Source organism: Delphinapterus leucas, chromosome 4, assembly GCF_059928025.1.
Source record: "Delphinapterus leucas isolate spDelLeu-1000000601 "Yukka" chromosome 4, BTC_Dleu_Yukka2, whole genome shotgun sequence".
Lineage (NCBI taxonomy): Eukaryota > Metazoa > Chordata > Mammalia > Artiodactyla > Monodontidae > Delphinapterus > Delphinapterus leucas.
This window is the reverse complement of record NC_143132.1, coordinates 100,800,983-100,817,478: the sequence shown is the minus strand read 5'-3', so window position 1 is coordinate 100,817,478 and position 16,496 is coordinate 100,800,983. Positions and strand designations below refer to the sequence as shown.

At 34.1% G+C, this 16,496-nt stretch overlaps 1 long non-coding RNA gene across 1 annotated transcript in view; it reads left to right on the top strand.

The window, feature by feature from the left end:
• The window catches only part of LOC149749399 (uncharacterized), a 74,997-nt gene extending 59,511 nt beyond the window's left edge, over positions 1-15,486 (top strand). The window contains exons 3-4 of the long non-coding RNA XR_016393093.1: positions 7,507-7,661; positions 13,353-15,486. This is a non-coding gene — a long non-coding RNA (uncharacterized LOC149749399). The remainder of the gene's footprint in view (positions 1-7,506; positions 7,662-13,352) is intronic.
• Positions 15,487-16,496: the final 1,010 nt, after the last annotated feature.

Genomic DNA, 16,496 nt, shown 5'->3' with positions numbered 1-16,496 from the left:
TACTCTTTCTTTTGTATTTATAGAGAAACAGTGTCTTAATTAGCTGACAATATGTGCCTTATCAATGTTTAAAAAGAATATTAATAATATATTAATACTTCACTCCATAAAGAGGCCTTCTGGATTCTTAGATTATTGATTATGTAGCTGATGGTTAAGCATTAATGAACCATCTCTTTGCCTAATGTCCAAGTTTCTCCCTGGTTAGGAGTCCTGTTCTTAAGGAGACACATTTATTTTTTCAGGTCATCAATGTGCCATTTAGTGCACCATCAGTTTAATAGAGTAAGTCTTCTCTAGTATACTAAATGCTCCCCCAAAGGCCAAACATTGTTTAAACTAACAAATTTAATGATAGGTCTGGAATTTTGAGGAAATGATGCTGGATTCAGAAGTGAGTAACACAAAATCTGTTTTATAACTTGCACTGTGAATAAAGCCATGCAGGGCCTCAAAGGAAACCAATCACTGCTTATAGGTCATGGGTCTTGGAAGAGACTAGTAACCTAATATGAAATAAGAATGTAATGTGGGAGGATGAGTTGAAAAACAATTCTTCAGGGATCCTACAGTCTAATACTAGAGCCAATATTCTTTCAATATATCACCTAATAAGAAATGAAAAACAAAAGTTCAGTGATATTAGATATTGGAATAATATTAGTAAGAGCATCTAGATACTCTTTCTTCATAGTCATTTTAAAGATTAAATTCTATCTTATTCTGTGATTCTACTTTTTTTTCATGATTTTACTTTTTTTTTGCCATCTTACTTTTTTCTATATCATATATAGGTCTTCATTATGTTCTTTTATAATTTCTAAATCTTTAAATTATTATTTAAAATATTAGTGTTTGATCTATTTTTTCAACACATTCATTGAATATCTATTATTTTTCAAGTACAGTTTTACAGCAGAAACACAAAGGTGAGTAGAACATAGCTGCTTCCTTCAAATAAACTTTCAACTGGAAATTCAGTTATATTAAAGTATGAGTATTTATCATATGGTACCACCAGTGCTATTTTTTGTATTACCTTAATTAATTACCATACTTTTTGTATTACCTTAATTACCATATCTCTATGTTGCATCTGTTGATGCCCAACTATTGAATTACACGAGAAAGAAAGCTATAAATAAAATTAGGTTTTTTGATGTTTGCAATAACAAGGAGCTGAGTTCCTCTGGGAAACCAGGAAGTGTCTCAGTAAGAAGGTGTTTAAAGGAGCTTATTTTAGGATTTGGTCCTGTGAAAGGTAATTTTAGGAAAGGATCAATGGATTGAGGATTACTCTAGATTGGTAATTGTCAAGGAGGAGAGATAAGTCTATGATCGGGTATCTTAAAAACCTTGTTGAGGAGGCTAGAATAATAGAAGGAGGCTAAAGTTCCAATTGGTTAGGAAGCAAAAGTGACTCAAGTTATTGGGGGAAGGTATGTTTGATAATTTTTATAGTTTGCATAGTAACTTTATTTTAAATCTGTTCTCAGGCATGTAAGGAGCAGTCTAGCACTGGACTCCCTTTGTCAATGTCACAAAGTGACCTTATCTAGTTAGTGATCTGTGAGAGTGATCAAGCTCATCAGATGTACACCAAGATCTAGCAATTCCTGCCACACAAGCTCTGGGCTATCAGATCGCTTTCCTTATTCTCAGTGTGCAATTAGTATCCTAATTGTTTTAAGTTAGGAGACTGAAGCTTAAAGAAGTAACTGAATTTTAATTCTACTAGCAATAGGATGAGGTTCACACTGTTTTTTTATTTCTGGGAGATATCATATTTTCAAATAATTATTGCTATCCAGAAAATTTATAAATTTTTTTATGGTAGACTTCAAAAAGGCATATATATCCAGAGCTTCAAAATACATGAGGCAGTAACCAATAGACTTCATAGAAGAAATGAACAAATTCACAGTTATATTTGGAGGCTTTGATATTTCTTTCCCAGTAATTGACAGAACAAGTAGAGAAAAAATATTGTCAACTTCACTTAATTTCCATTTATAAAACACTCTGACCAATAACAGCATGATATGTGTTCTTCTCAATAGCATATAAAATATTCACCAATGCAGACCATATTCTGGGCAATAATACAAACCTTTACAAATGTAGAAGAGTATAAATAATACAAAGTACATTCTCAGTCAACAATAGAGTCAAACAAAAATCAATACCAAAAAGATATCTGGACATTGAGATGCACATTTCCACATATGAATCAAAGAATACATTTCAAAAGAAATTTTTTTAATTGAACTGAATAAAAACTGAAAATGCAACATAAAAATATTTGTGAGATGTAGCTAAAGTAGAACTTAGAGGGAAAGTGTAGTAGTAAATGCTTACAATAGAAAAGAAGAAAAACCTAAGATAAGTATCCTAAGCTTCAGTCTTAAGAAACTAAAGAAAGAAGACCAAAGAAAATATAAAGAAGTCAATAATAAAGGTTAGAACAGAAATACATCAAATTGAAAACAAAAATAATAGAAAAAAATAATGAAACCAAAAACTGGTACCTTGAGAATATCAATAAATTGATAGGCCTCTCATCATACTGACTGTAGTAGAAAGACTCTTGAGTGGTCCCCATGATTACTGCCTCCTGTGTTCTCTCCCTTTGCGTATGTGTGGGGCCTAAATTTGCTTCTAACAACAGAAGATGGAGAAAGTGATGGGATGTCAGTCCCATGATTGTATTACATTACATACGTCTCTGTCTTACTAGCAGAAACTCTCCTTGCTGGCTTGATGAAATAAACAGACTTGTTGAGGAAGCCCACGTGGAAAGAAACTGCAGACAGTCTCAGAGAAGTGTGGGTGGTCTCTAGAAGCTGAGTGCTGCCTCAGCTGACAACCAGCAAGAAGTTGGGGTCCTGCAACCAGTAGGCAATAAATTCTACCAACAACCTAAGTGAGCTTAGGAGCATATAGTGATACATATATATAATTTGTGATATATTATAATTATACATCATGACCAAGTGAGGTTTACCCTAAGAATTCAAAGCTGGTTAACAATAAAAAAACAACTAGTATAATTCATCATATTTACAAAACTCAGTAGATGCAGAAAGAACACTTGATATCCAGTCATAATAAACACTCTCTAAACTAGGAATAAAAACAAACTTTAATGGAATATAATTTAGCAAGAAATAGCAGCTAATTATTAATTCATGCAACAATATGCATGATTCTTAAATGCATTTTGATAAGTATAAGCAGCCAGACCCATAAATCTACATACTGTGTGATTCTATTTATATGACTTTCTGGAAAAGTCAAAACTCTTGGGAAAGAAAACATACCAGCGGTTAAGAGGTTGGGGAAGGGGGAGGGTTTGACTATCAGGGAGCTGCACAAGCGAATTTTTATTTTGATGAAACTGTTCTGTAAGGTAGTTGTGGTAGATACATATCTCTTTAGGTCTGTCAAAACCTGAAGAAGTATATGTCACAAAGAGTAAACCATATGTAAGCAAATATTGTAAAATTAACCAGGATGTGGGAGAAAACTGTATGGAACACAGACTGTAACAAATGAAACTAACCATATTACAAATGTGTTTGATAAAATGTGTTCCATAAGCTCATCAAAGAAAGTGGGGAGAAGGAAGGTGATAAAAGTTACTTAGGAAAACAGTGTTTGAGCTAGATACTGTAAGGCAAAAACAGACAAAAACTGTGTGTAAATATGATACTGTAGTTGGTAAATGTGGTTCTCATAGTGGTACAGGTGAGCAATTGAAACTATTTCATAGGTAAACTAGGGTTGAGTAAATACATGCACATACTATAGATAATGAAGGCCAGATTTCTCACTGTAAAGAAAAAGTTACAATAATCAATGCAGGAAAGATAGATGAACCTTATATTTGTAAAGTCTGAGATATTAGATGATAGACTATCTAGATATCTAGATATATATGTATAAAATATAGATATATATGTATAAAATATAGATATATATGTATAAAATATAGATATATATGTATAAAATATAGATATATATGTATACATGGGTTTTATATGTATATATACATATATATATAGCAGGTGTTTATATATTTATTGTGTATAGTAAAACTATAAAATATATAAAACATATAAATTCACATAAGTAAATATATGTAATATATATGTTTCTTAGTTTTGACTGTTGAAAAGGACATGAAATTAGACACCATGGTGGCTATGATCACATCTAGTATCCAGATCTAGGTTTCTAATATTATCTTTCAAAAAAGGAAACCAGTCTTGATTCTAGGACAGGGGTAGGGAAATATAAAATGAGCCTGGAGCATTTTGTACTACGAGAATATGTAAGGGCAAAACAAACAAACAAACAAATGGTGTCATGTCAAAAGGACATAGGAGTCAACATGAAAGAGCTGCCATTGGCTTAAGCAGGAATAATTTGAGTAAATAAATAAATAAATAATGATAGTATTGGCTTATAGACCAAAGAATAAAATAAATGTCAATGAGTCCATATGATGTAAATAAATGATTGACTAAATAAACAAATGAGTGAAGGGACAAATCTTCCCTATAGAATAATTTTAATTAACAAATGTAGATGGAATGAGGTAAATGAAAAACAACTGTTATTCAACATAGTAACAATTCCTGCCAGTAAAATACATCATTAAATGCTAAAATTAGTGTATGAAAATTTAAGGAGAAACAAGATATTTGCAGAACTTCAAAGTACCTCCCTCCAAATACATATTAATTGCTTTAATAATTTTAATATATATCTACAAATTTGTTGATACCCCTCCTAGGAGGTAGAGTTTAATTTCCCTTCCCTTGAATATAAGCTGGCTTAGTGCCTTGCTTCTAATGAATGGAGTATGGCAGGGAAAAATTTTTAATTTTACATTGGAGAAACCTGATAGCCCCATAACCAAAAGATCAAAATTTTCATCAGCGATGTTGTACTGATATCAGGTACTTCCTAATATATGAAAAAGGCATTCTTCGCAAAAGTTTATAATCCCAATCTAATAAGAAAATGTCTTCTAAACCCAAATTGAAAGACATTCTATTATACGGTTCACCAGTATTTTGGTGAGTATTAAATGGTAGACTATTTCTGAAGGTCAATCTATTTGTTCTTGTCTCAAGTAATTTTCCTGTGAATTGAACCATCATAATCCATTTATCAAGTTGAATGTGTCAGAGCTCATTAGACTCACATATTTCACAAATCAGTTGAGGTCTTACTCACCAACCCAAGTGATATGTTAAAATATCTAACACAAACCTTCATGGCACTATTTCTGGAAGCAAAATCTGGCAAAATATCCATATTAGACCATCTCATTTCAATCCTCCAGTATTCAAAACAATCATCAGATCCCTTAATTTGGTTAAACTGGTAATTCCAGCAGTGCATTCTTCAGGCAAATGGCCAAAAGAACAATTTTTGCTTACTCCATTCTTTCTTCTCTATCTGGTACTACTTGGCAATGCATTCTCAAGATATATCTGGTTTCTTATATACATTGTAGTACCTGTCAACTGGGAAAATGCTATAGAGTTGGGACCCTGAGTCTTTTTGAATAGGCACTTAGGTTGAAGTTTCTGAGTGAGAAGCTATTACTCCACAGTGATATATGGATGACAACATAGCCAATGGTGATGGTGCTGACATTTTTTTTTTTTTTAGAAGGACCCCAGAGATGCTTTCCCATAATTTATTATCTTACAGTACGGGCTAAGAATGTAGTAGAATCTCTCACCTTTTTGTTTTTCCCGCCAATGTGAGAGTATAAAAACTGAAGAATGAGTTTTGCTGACAAAATGACAGCTTAACGTTGAACGGAACATCGAAATTTATGACTAAAAACCTCAGATACTCATGGAGTCACCAGTAAATTTAACCACGAGGGAAACAACTATGGTGGTTGCTTTGGTGCCCTGGGGGAAGGCCACTGGGTAGCATTTTAGTGTCAGAGTCCAGAATCAGTGTGTACCTGTTAGCTGAGCCTAGAAAACTTATGACAAGGAAAGAAAGCTCAAGAAGGGAGATGATGTCTAGTGTGGTGTGATTACTCTTAGGTGATGGTTGCAAGGCAGAAGCCGTTCTTCCATCTCCTCCAGTTGGGAGCAGACTGGAGGGTGTTCCCTATACCAGCAATGCAGGAAAGAAGTGGGAATGCAATCTTTCTGTGCTACCATGACAAGCATCGATAGAAACCCAGGGATCTGTAGGGAATTACAAGACTTGGCAGAAAATAACTCGTATCTTTAAAGACCTACAAGGCATTCAGGCAAAATAGGGAAATAAAAGGATTATTATATTACCTGATGTGGCAAAACTAGGTAAGGAATATTATGGGGGAGTAGAGGAAAGGAATGTCCTGAGAAAGATGGCAATATGAGCACAGGTCGAGTCCCCAGACAGCATGCTGTGTGTGTAGAGAACCCTGAGCTGTTCTGTGCAGCAAGAATGTCAAGTTTAAGACTGAGAGCAGCAGACACTGATGCTGGAGAGACAGGTAGTTTTGATCAGTGGAGATGTTCTCCATCATCCAGTTTGAATAAATGCTCTATTTAGTATCATATTATCATATAAAACTGATTCATGATTTATTTCCACTCAAAACATAACTGATTTTTATTATATTTCTTGAGGTCTAATATCTCCAGCAGAGAAAGTAAGGAGTTTGTTTTTAATATGATTACCTGATCCGATGTCTTCATTTTTTTGGTTGCATTTTGACACTTTTCACTACATATGTCCAGAATTAAAGAATCAAATAACTGTTGATTTCTTAAAATGAACCCCAGAATATCTCCAAAACCCAAGTCTGCTCACCCTACCTACTTTATACTATTAAACTAACACAATTTATGTGAGTGGACTGTTTCCTGAAAATTATTCTTCAGTGATGGGTTTAAAAATCTGGATGCTTGTGAAAATCTGCCAGAGTTGAGTGCCAAATATGCCAACTTTTCAGTGTGTAAAATGTATTGGAATATTACATGTGTCAGTTGATTGCTTCTCTGGAAAAAGATTGAAAATGAAATGTTAGGATAAAAGAAGAGAGTATTTATATCACAACTACACATTTGCATGCTTGCAGTTTTTGTTTTTATCCTTCAGATTTCATAATTTTCAAGGAGAGGGGAAATGTGAAAAGAGTAGTCTTTGAAGAACTCATAGTAATAAATATGCATGACCATTTTTGCCAATCATTGTGGAAATTGCTTTTTGTAATTTATTTCAGATTTTGTATCAAGGTGTTATAATTACCAGATTACATGTGAGTAAGCTGAATCTACATAGATGTTTTCTCATGTCAATTGGGAAATATAAATAAGCATATTGGGCAGAATATATCCAGTGTAATCTGTGGTAAAATGCAGTATGCATTTTTGTAAGTACAAATGAAATTAGTATTTCCAAAAATATAAAACTCATTAATCTTTTGACTTTTTCAGAACTGAATTCAGTTTGTATTTGTATTTCTGTTTCCTCATGCAGGGCTTCTTCAGCTCCAAGAAAGAGGACAAAGCAAATTAGGTTAAAGTCAAAAAGGAGATTCTTGGAATGAATAATATGAGACGCAATGCTGTAAATCACAGTGAGGCTTTTGGAAAGGCTGGCTCCAGGAACTAGCAGGTCCTGAGGAATCAAAGGTATTGCTCTCTGCTCACTCTTAGTTTTGTTCTTGCTGTCCCTACTGTCTCTTTCTACCTCTCAGCATTCTTCTTCACCTAGGGTTATAAGATATCGTTCTCTGTTTCTTTCTTCTGTTTCTCTTCTTTATCTGCTCTGTTCTGTTTCAGCTGACTGGCTTTCTATGGACATGGCCCAGCCTTCCTTCTACATGACTTTAGTTCATAGTTCACAGTCTTAATAGAGATTCACTAGAAACATTCAATCCAGCTTCAAATTCCAGGGAGTGACTCCAACTGGCATGGCTGATCAGGCTATTCATCATGGTCCAATTACCCACGGTTCTGCGGAAGGGCCATATGGCTTGGGAAAGAGCCTCCTTTAAAAAAGTCAGTTAGGGGTCCTTGAGAAGGAGGTATAGGACTGGGAAGAAAGTGGTTGGAGGAGAAATATTTATTAGGAGGGAAGAAAGTGGTTGGAGGAGAAATATTTGTTAGGACTCTTTCATCTGTTTCCACATGAAGAAAGTAAAGTCAAAGAGGATTTTTATTCCTGCTAAGGCTGAAAATTATTTGTTTTCTCCAGAATTTTCAATTAATATATTTTACAAGCCAGATCAAGACCCATTTGATCTCCCAACAGATGAGGTTCTGCATAATATCAGGAATTCTATTGGTTCTCCCTAAATTGAATGGAAAGATCAAACCATTTAGAATACCATAGCCTGAGGTTGAATGTTGACTTTAATTTGTTTGAATATAGAAAATGTTACTTACCTTCTCTGTGTTAATGCTTCCTAGTTTATAAAATGAGGAAAATTAAACCTAACTCATAGGATTTATGTGTTGATGAAATGAAATGCTCTATTTCCATGCTAGCTAGCATTTACTAAGTGCTCAGTTCTCTTGGCTTTGCATGTATGGACCTATTTACTCTATTAAGTAATACAACATAGTTACTGGTCTAGCATATAATATCTTTCACATAAATGAAAGCTATAGTCAATTATGATTTAGCTGTGAAACTGAGCAGGACCCTGTGGGACCTCCCCAGTGACAGACCCCTGCTGTGTCCCTCATTTCTTGTTTGTAGAAAAAAAGGCTTTCATCTCCTCAGCCTTCCTCAAAGTTCCAAAAAGCAGGCACAAGCAGTTACTAATTAGGGAAGTGAGGGAATGCAGAAACAAAGGAAAAGCAGTCAAGCAAGAAAAGTAATGATAGCTTAAACAAAATTTCAGCAAAAAAGAGTCCTAGTTCCCCCTCAAGGGATATACACAACAATCTGATGCATATCTTTGAATTGTTCCGGAGGAACTAAGACCCCCCACTCTGTTGGAGGACAGTGACTATATGCTGACAAGCATGTAGATCCCAGACTAGTTGGGACCAGAAGGTTGATGATTAAGATTCCCTAAACAACACCCTTTTATCTCACCACCAACCAATCATAAGAAAGCCCATGAACTGATCACACTCCCTGCAACCATTACCTTTAATGTTGCTGATTTGGTAACACCTGTGGTGATTTAATCTGTTTCTAACATAATTCTGTTTAAAAGAATAATGAATTTCTGAGAATAAATGAAATCAGTGTATACATCTACATATTAAAATGCATCTATTGCTTGGAGATGTGTACTCACCTGTAGTTAATATTCTCCAGGTCACCAATCTAGTATATAACCAAGTAATTAAAAACATAATACAAAATTTCTTGTATTAAAGACAGCAAAGACCAAAAAAAGAAAAGTAAAATGGGGTCTTCAGCAGGCCCATAGTCAACTTAATGCTTGAAAATGCTTGAAAGAGCTTAGGTAGTTAATCATTGTGTTGAGACATTGAAACAGCCATGAAAAGACTACTTCTGTCTTGTTATGTGAAATGGCTGTCTTTAAATCTTTATTGCTTGAGCCACTATTAGTCACTGTTTTATCACCTCCTCTTAATCATATTGGTGTGGGAGAGATTCCTACCCTAGGGTTATGGGGATGGCCAAACATATTGACAACCCACTCTGGCCATACGTGATCAACAACAATTTATTAGTCACATACATGCCTGAGTAGATGGATACTGCATGTCATGCAGGGTTACGAGGGGGTTACACTAGGAAACAGTGCTGAGAGAGGCAGGCAGACTTTGTATTATCAAGAGGGTGTGATGCCCCCTGGTTCACAAGGAATATGTGATTGGCTATTTTGAATATTCTGAGTATTAGCAGAGTACTTAAATGCTACTCAAGGGTGAGCAGGACCTGCATTTTGCCCATTTGGTAAGGATGATTGTTTGGCTAGGGGACTTTCTCTGCAGGAGCAAAATATGGAGGAGAACTTGTGGTGGCTAGGCCATTAAAGCAGCACGTAATATGGAACGTTAATTTCAGGCCTTTCACCATAACCATGTATTGTGTTACTTGCAACTGAATGAACCCTCACTGAGAGACAGCTTAAAGAAGGGAATACTTAGTGAGCAGCTTGGTTGTGGTGCATATGAACTTGGCTTTGAAACTTATAGCAACACGGACATCAAGATATCATTGATGGAGAAAACATTGAGTGCTAGTAAATACCCATATTAATATTCCTGGCCACTAACCTACACTGTCTAGCAGTCCATTTAGAACTTTCAGAAGACCATTTATTCAATAACAAAGATAGGTAATATAGGCTTAGTTTAAATATTTGATTTTAAAAAAGGAAACTCTACCAAACTCTATAAAAACAGTCTATTTATTCTAGCAAAAATTACATTTGTACCATTTTTATGCTTCTGGATGAGATCTGTAGGTTAAAAAATATTTTTGTAAATATTTGGTGTGCATATAACTAAATAAATTTTAATTTATATTTAATTCATTTTCACTAGCTTTATTTGGCCAGGATTCACATTATCTATTATACCCTTTCTTCTGCTACCCCATTACACAAATTCCTTGAACATTTATTTATGCAATAATTATGGTAAGCTATTTTGAGTATATGTTTGCCTGTATCTCCCCGTCACAGTCTTTTAGAATTTCCCATTTGTAATCTCTCCCCTTATTTCCCAGTTTCTAGTAAAAGACCTAAAAATGGCTTCTACTCTATGTAAGTGTCTCTATCTTTATTTCCACAGCAGTCTGAACTTCTGACATCTTGCATGTATCTAACCTAGAAACACTACCCAGAGATTGAAATTTTGCCTGTCAATTTGGACTACTATCCTTCCATAATACTGATAACACAGACTTTCACCTTCACTCCATGTCCCATTGCTCAGTCACAACTGCCACTCAATAATTTATTCCAATACATAGCGTTATCATTCCAGGTTTCACTTCTTCATTTTCTGGCTAAGCACTCTTGCCCCCATTTTCTTTACAGCTGGCCTGATAAGACTCTCTGTGTAATTAGATCTGCTGAGTTCTGGTAGTTTCGAATTGATCTAGTGACTTAAGATGAGGCAAGAAGAATAAATGAATACCATGCGGCTGACTTACTCTTACTGGTTTTCACTAACAATTTCTTGAAAAAGTACTTTCATTATTAATTTTGATAAAGAGAGTCGACATAATAATTGGAAAAGATATAACTAAGACAAAAATTATTCATACACGGTTTAGTGACTTCCAGTACCTTGCCAGGAAGTATATTAAACTCCTGCTAATACTATAGAACTCATTATTTCAAACGGGCATACTGATTTTGAATTTACATGAAAATAGAAAAAGAAAATTCAGATCACCATTAATGTTGCTTGGGCAATCCTACCTATAATCAGTTTAAAACAAAAAGTATTTGGGCATTAAAAGTCAAATTTCAGCAAATATCTTTACATTTTAGAATGCTCAAATGAGGTGTGCATATTGTATTTTCTATTGCATTTAAACTTTTGACTTCTGATAAAGGATCTAGGGATATATTTTTTCCTAAAAATTACCCCAAAAATACATATAAAAAATATTGAAATAAAAAGAGTAGAATATAGAAAAGTTTTTATTCCTGAGACATCGTCTACAAATTACATATACATTTTGTGTAACATTACTAGTAAATGATTTTAATGTCTCCCTGGCAAATGTAAGTAGATGTTAGGTTGATTTTTCATTCAATTTTTCAGACATAGAAGATTAAATAAAACAAGATATCAAAACATTATAGAATATTCCCATTTTGTGGGGCCCTTGAAACTGATCCAGTAGTCACATCATGAATAATTTTGACATATAAGTAAAGAAATTTTAAAAAATGAACCCCTGCCAAACTCCAAAAATTTATGAAATGCAAAGCTGTTATAGAAACATGGTGTCTAATTCTCCCATAAACAGACATATGCTCTTTCACCCTTGGTCACTGTTCAGTCTAGACTTTAGACCAACTGCCAACACAGGCTGTGGGAGGAGAAAGCCAAGAAGCCTGTGGTACAAGTCAGCCAACTGTGGGTGGTTGGGAAGGAATGACTTACCCAGTTCCTAGAACAGTGTTCAATAAATAACAATGACTCACTGCAGTTATGCAATGACAGAGAACTTGTTAAGGAAGCCCCCAAATCATGAATCAATCAGGTAGAAAGGACAGGGAAATAAGGAGTTCTGAGACTGATTAGTTAGAAAAGTTCTATATCTTGGTTAGGGATATATGTCTGTAAATGGAAAGATATCAGTATTTTTGTTAGACACCTGTGGGGTATTTCATAGGCCTTAGGAGAGAAATTAGCAAGAATTACATTGAATATTCCTGCTACAACCAGAAAGGCTAGAATTCAGAGTCTCAGTTTTAAAGGGGCTGCTAACATATCAGATTCACTGGAAATAAGGAACAAGACGCAGCTCCAGTCCTAAGGTCTGAGTTAAGCACAAGTGATGTGGGCATTACATTGGGGCTCAGAGTTTACCCAAGATTTCTGGGGTCAAGGAGAATTCAGACAAGCATGTTTAGGACACTGGATGCTGAATCTAAAGATCTTGATCTAAGTTTCTACCAGAAAGAATGGCCAAGGCTATGGGATCTCTTTGTAAATATTTAATCTGTTCTCAAGGCAAGGATAAACCAAAAAAAAGATGGGGTTGGAGGAGAGGGTACCCATGGTCAGAGTAAGCAGGGCAGAGACCAGGAATATGTTCTTTTCTTTTATATTCTAAGTTTGATGTATATCCCTAAGTGCTTTGTGTGGTACTACAGGTTAAGAACTTAATCACTTTTACTATTGTATATTTTCAAGAACATTTCAAAAACACTTTTTCATAAATTATACAATTTTATTGCTAAATAACTTTTGAAGCCAATATCATCATCTTCATTATAAATGAAAATGAAGCTTGAAAAAATGACTTGCTACATTTTTAATATTAATAAACAGAATTCCAACATGCCTAGTTGGGCATACTGGCTGAAGCCAAAGGAATCACTATAGAGAAATTCCTCATTACATTTTAATCATTATGTTTTTGTTTCATAATTTTTTTTGGTTTTGGTTTCTTTGGTTATTATACAAAGAATATATAATTTTGGAGGAAAATAATTCGATTCAAAGGTGTATATTTGTTTAGAGGTTTTGTGTTTTTGAGTATTTTAATATCGAATATATTTTAAAATTCTACAGTTAATATATGAAATTAACCAGTTGAGAATTTGGTCCATAAATTGATACATAATTTAAATCATTTTCTCTAATTTATTATTAGTTATTTTGCACAAGTTTAACTGTACATTAATATAACTGTTGTTTTCCCAGCTAGTGATATTCAAGTATATTTTGGATACTGTTATCAGTCTGCAAGAACACCTAAAGGTAAGCACTGCAAACTTTTATAACAATCTGGCATTGTTGTTACATCTGTACTTGTGATCAGTGGATGCATCTTGCTGAGCAGGCTGTAGACCAGACAGGGTGTTGATGCACTAGTGAATTCGTGTGCTGGGTTGGACATGATGCAAGATACATACCACATATAAGCAGTGGGAGCACATTACAACATGCTATGTTATAAGGTTAGTTAACTATAATTTAAAACTGTATTGACATCTAAAAAAAATTACTTTTACTTTTAACACTTTCCATTTTTAGTCATTTAAATCAAATTAATTTTTATTACTTTAATCAAATTTTAGTAATTTAATTAATTTAATTTTTATTAATCACATACTATTTTAAAATCAATTTTATATAAGTATAAATTACAACAAAATAAATCCAGTTAAGTGTATAAACGAATGAAATATGAGAAGTTTCAAATATCCAAATAAGCCATGAGAAATTTCAATCACCCCCCCAAAGTTCCCTTGTATCCTTTTGCCATCAGTTCCACCATCATCCCTGGCCCCAGGCAGCCATTATTTGATTTATTTCATTAAGTATTATTTTTGCCTGTTTTAGAATGCCTTGTAAATCAAACCATGCAGTATATATTCTTTTGTGACTAGATTTTTTCACTGAACATATTTTGGAGATTTACTCACATTTGTGTGTGTATCAATAGTCCCTTATATTGCTAAGTAATATTCCATTTTATAAATATCCCATAACATTTTTATTCACTCCATTGATAGACATCTGGGATATTTCCATTTTGGGTTAATATAGGTCCTTGTGTGCACATGTTTTCACTTCTCTTGGGTAATTACCTGGAGATGGAATTCTTGCTTATATGGAAAGGTATGTGGGGAAATTGCAAAGCTCTTTTCTAAAACGGCTGAACCATTTACACTTCTACCAGCAACGTTTGAGAGACCCTGTTGCTCCACATTCTCTTAAACACTTGATATTGTCCCTCGTTTTAATTTTAACCTTCAAGTAGATATGTATTTCTGTCTCATTATAGTTATAATCTGAATTTCCTTGAACACTAAAAATGCTAAGCATATTTTTAGGCGATTATGTTCATTAATATTTCTTCTTCTGTAAAGTTACTCTCTGCACCTTTCATCCATTTTTAAATTATGATCATTTGTATTCTTATTGAGTTGTGAATAAGTTCTTTGTCAGATTTGAATCGTTGCCTTTTCATTTCCTTAATGGTGTCTTTTGAGCAGCAAAAGTTATCGATTTAAATTTTATTTTTATTTTATAATTTAACATTATTAGCTAAACTGAGGAAGTGAATTTTACATTCTCTTTTTAACTGTAATTTACATATTGTTAAATAAGTTTCACTTATCTTTTTTTTGGTCAAGAAAAAAAACACATCTTTGTTGAATGTAGTAGCATCATTAGAACAAATGTCAAGGATAAAATGCATCAAAAAAATTAAAGGCCAAATATTTTAACTAGTTTTATTCAGAAATATGAACTCACATTACTAAGTACTATTTTCTAGACATAACTGATAGTGAAGTGTTGCAACCACAGTGTGCTTTTGGGGATCTGGCTAATGAAGCAAAAAACTCATCAAAACTCAAGTGGCATTTACATAAAAAAACATAAATGAAATCAAAACCAAAAATAATTCATTGAAAGAACACTGACTTTTAAAAAGAACATGGAAGGGGCTTCCCTGGTGGCGCAGTGGTTGAGAATCTGCCTGCCAGCCAATGCAGGGGACATGGGTTCGAGCCCTGGTCTGGGAAGATCCCACATGCCGCAGAGCAACTAGGCCCGTGAGCCACAACTACTGAGCCTGTGCGTCTGGAGCCTGTGCTCCGCCACAAGAGAGGCCGCGACAGTGAGAGGCCCGCGCACCGCAACTAGAGAAAGCCCTCGCACAGAAACGAAGACCCAACATGGCCAAAAATAAATAAATAAATTTATTTTAAAAAAGAACATGGAAGCAAATAAGCAAATGTTCAATATTTCACATATAAATGTTAAGTGTTTTGCTGGCTTCTAGTAAGTGGTACATCAAGTTGCCAAGACACTCTATCTCTCTCTCTCTCTCTCTCTCTCTCTCTATATATATATATATATATACACACATATATATATACACACACTCATACAATTTCTAAGACAGTGAAAACTTTAAACTTCATCAGTGATTTTGTTTTGGAAATGTTTGGTGACTCTACTATATTCAGGTAGTGGCTAATGGTAAGGAAGACCAACTCATAGGATAAATACATACCTTGTCAAAGCAAAGATATTGCTAACATGGCAAATCCCTTAGTGGAAGTAGATTAAATGTGATAGTGATATGAGGGAAGTATTCTTTTTTCAGTTTCATTGCCAACAAATAGAACTAACTGATCCATATGCAATTATAAAAACTTACATAGACAACAAATGTTGCTTGGAGTTTTAAGTGTTTTTACAAATTTGTCCTGATGGCACAGATGTAATGACTGAAAAACATTCTGGAGTAGCTAGCCAGATAAAGAAGCTTGTGCCAGATTGTAAGTCAGCATAGTAGTTTCTCCATTGAAACTATCTTGCTATGAAAAAAACGTTGGCTGAACCAAAAGCTCAGTTTTATGATGCATGGGAATGTGTGTAATTAAAGATTGCAAACTGCAAGTGTTATTGTGTGTTGTGGTAAGATGACTATTACGGGAAAGGTTTCTCACAAGAATATTTGATCTACAAAATGAACTCTTTGTGTTTCTTCAAGAGTGGAAACCAGCTTGAGCTCAAATTTTTAAAGATGTGAAATGAACATCATGGTATCTATACTGTTTTTTAATAACCTTAATATTTCAAAGCATGGAGGGAAGACCTAAAGAAAATTTATAATATTAGAAAAACAGATTTTCTACATACTGTTATGACAAATTCCATGATTTTCAACAACTATCTATAAGCTGGGTAAGTATTGATATTGAACATTTGTAGAATTTACTGCAGATCACCTTATGAATTAATATTCTGAGCTTGGTTCCCTATCAAAGAGTCACCTACTCATGAAATTCATGGATCTAGAATCCATCTCATTCATTAGGAGATGGT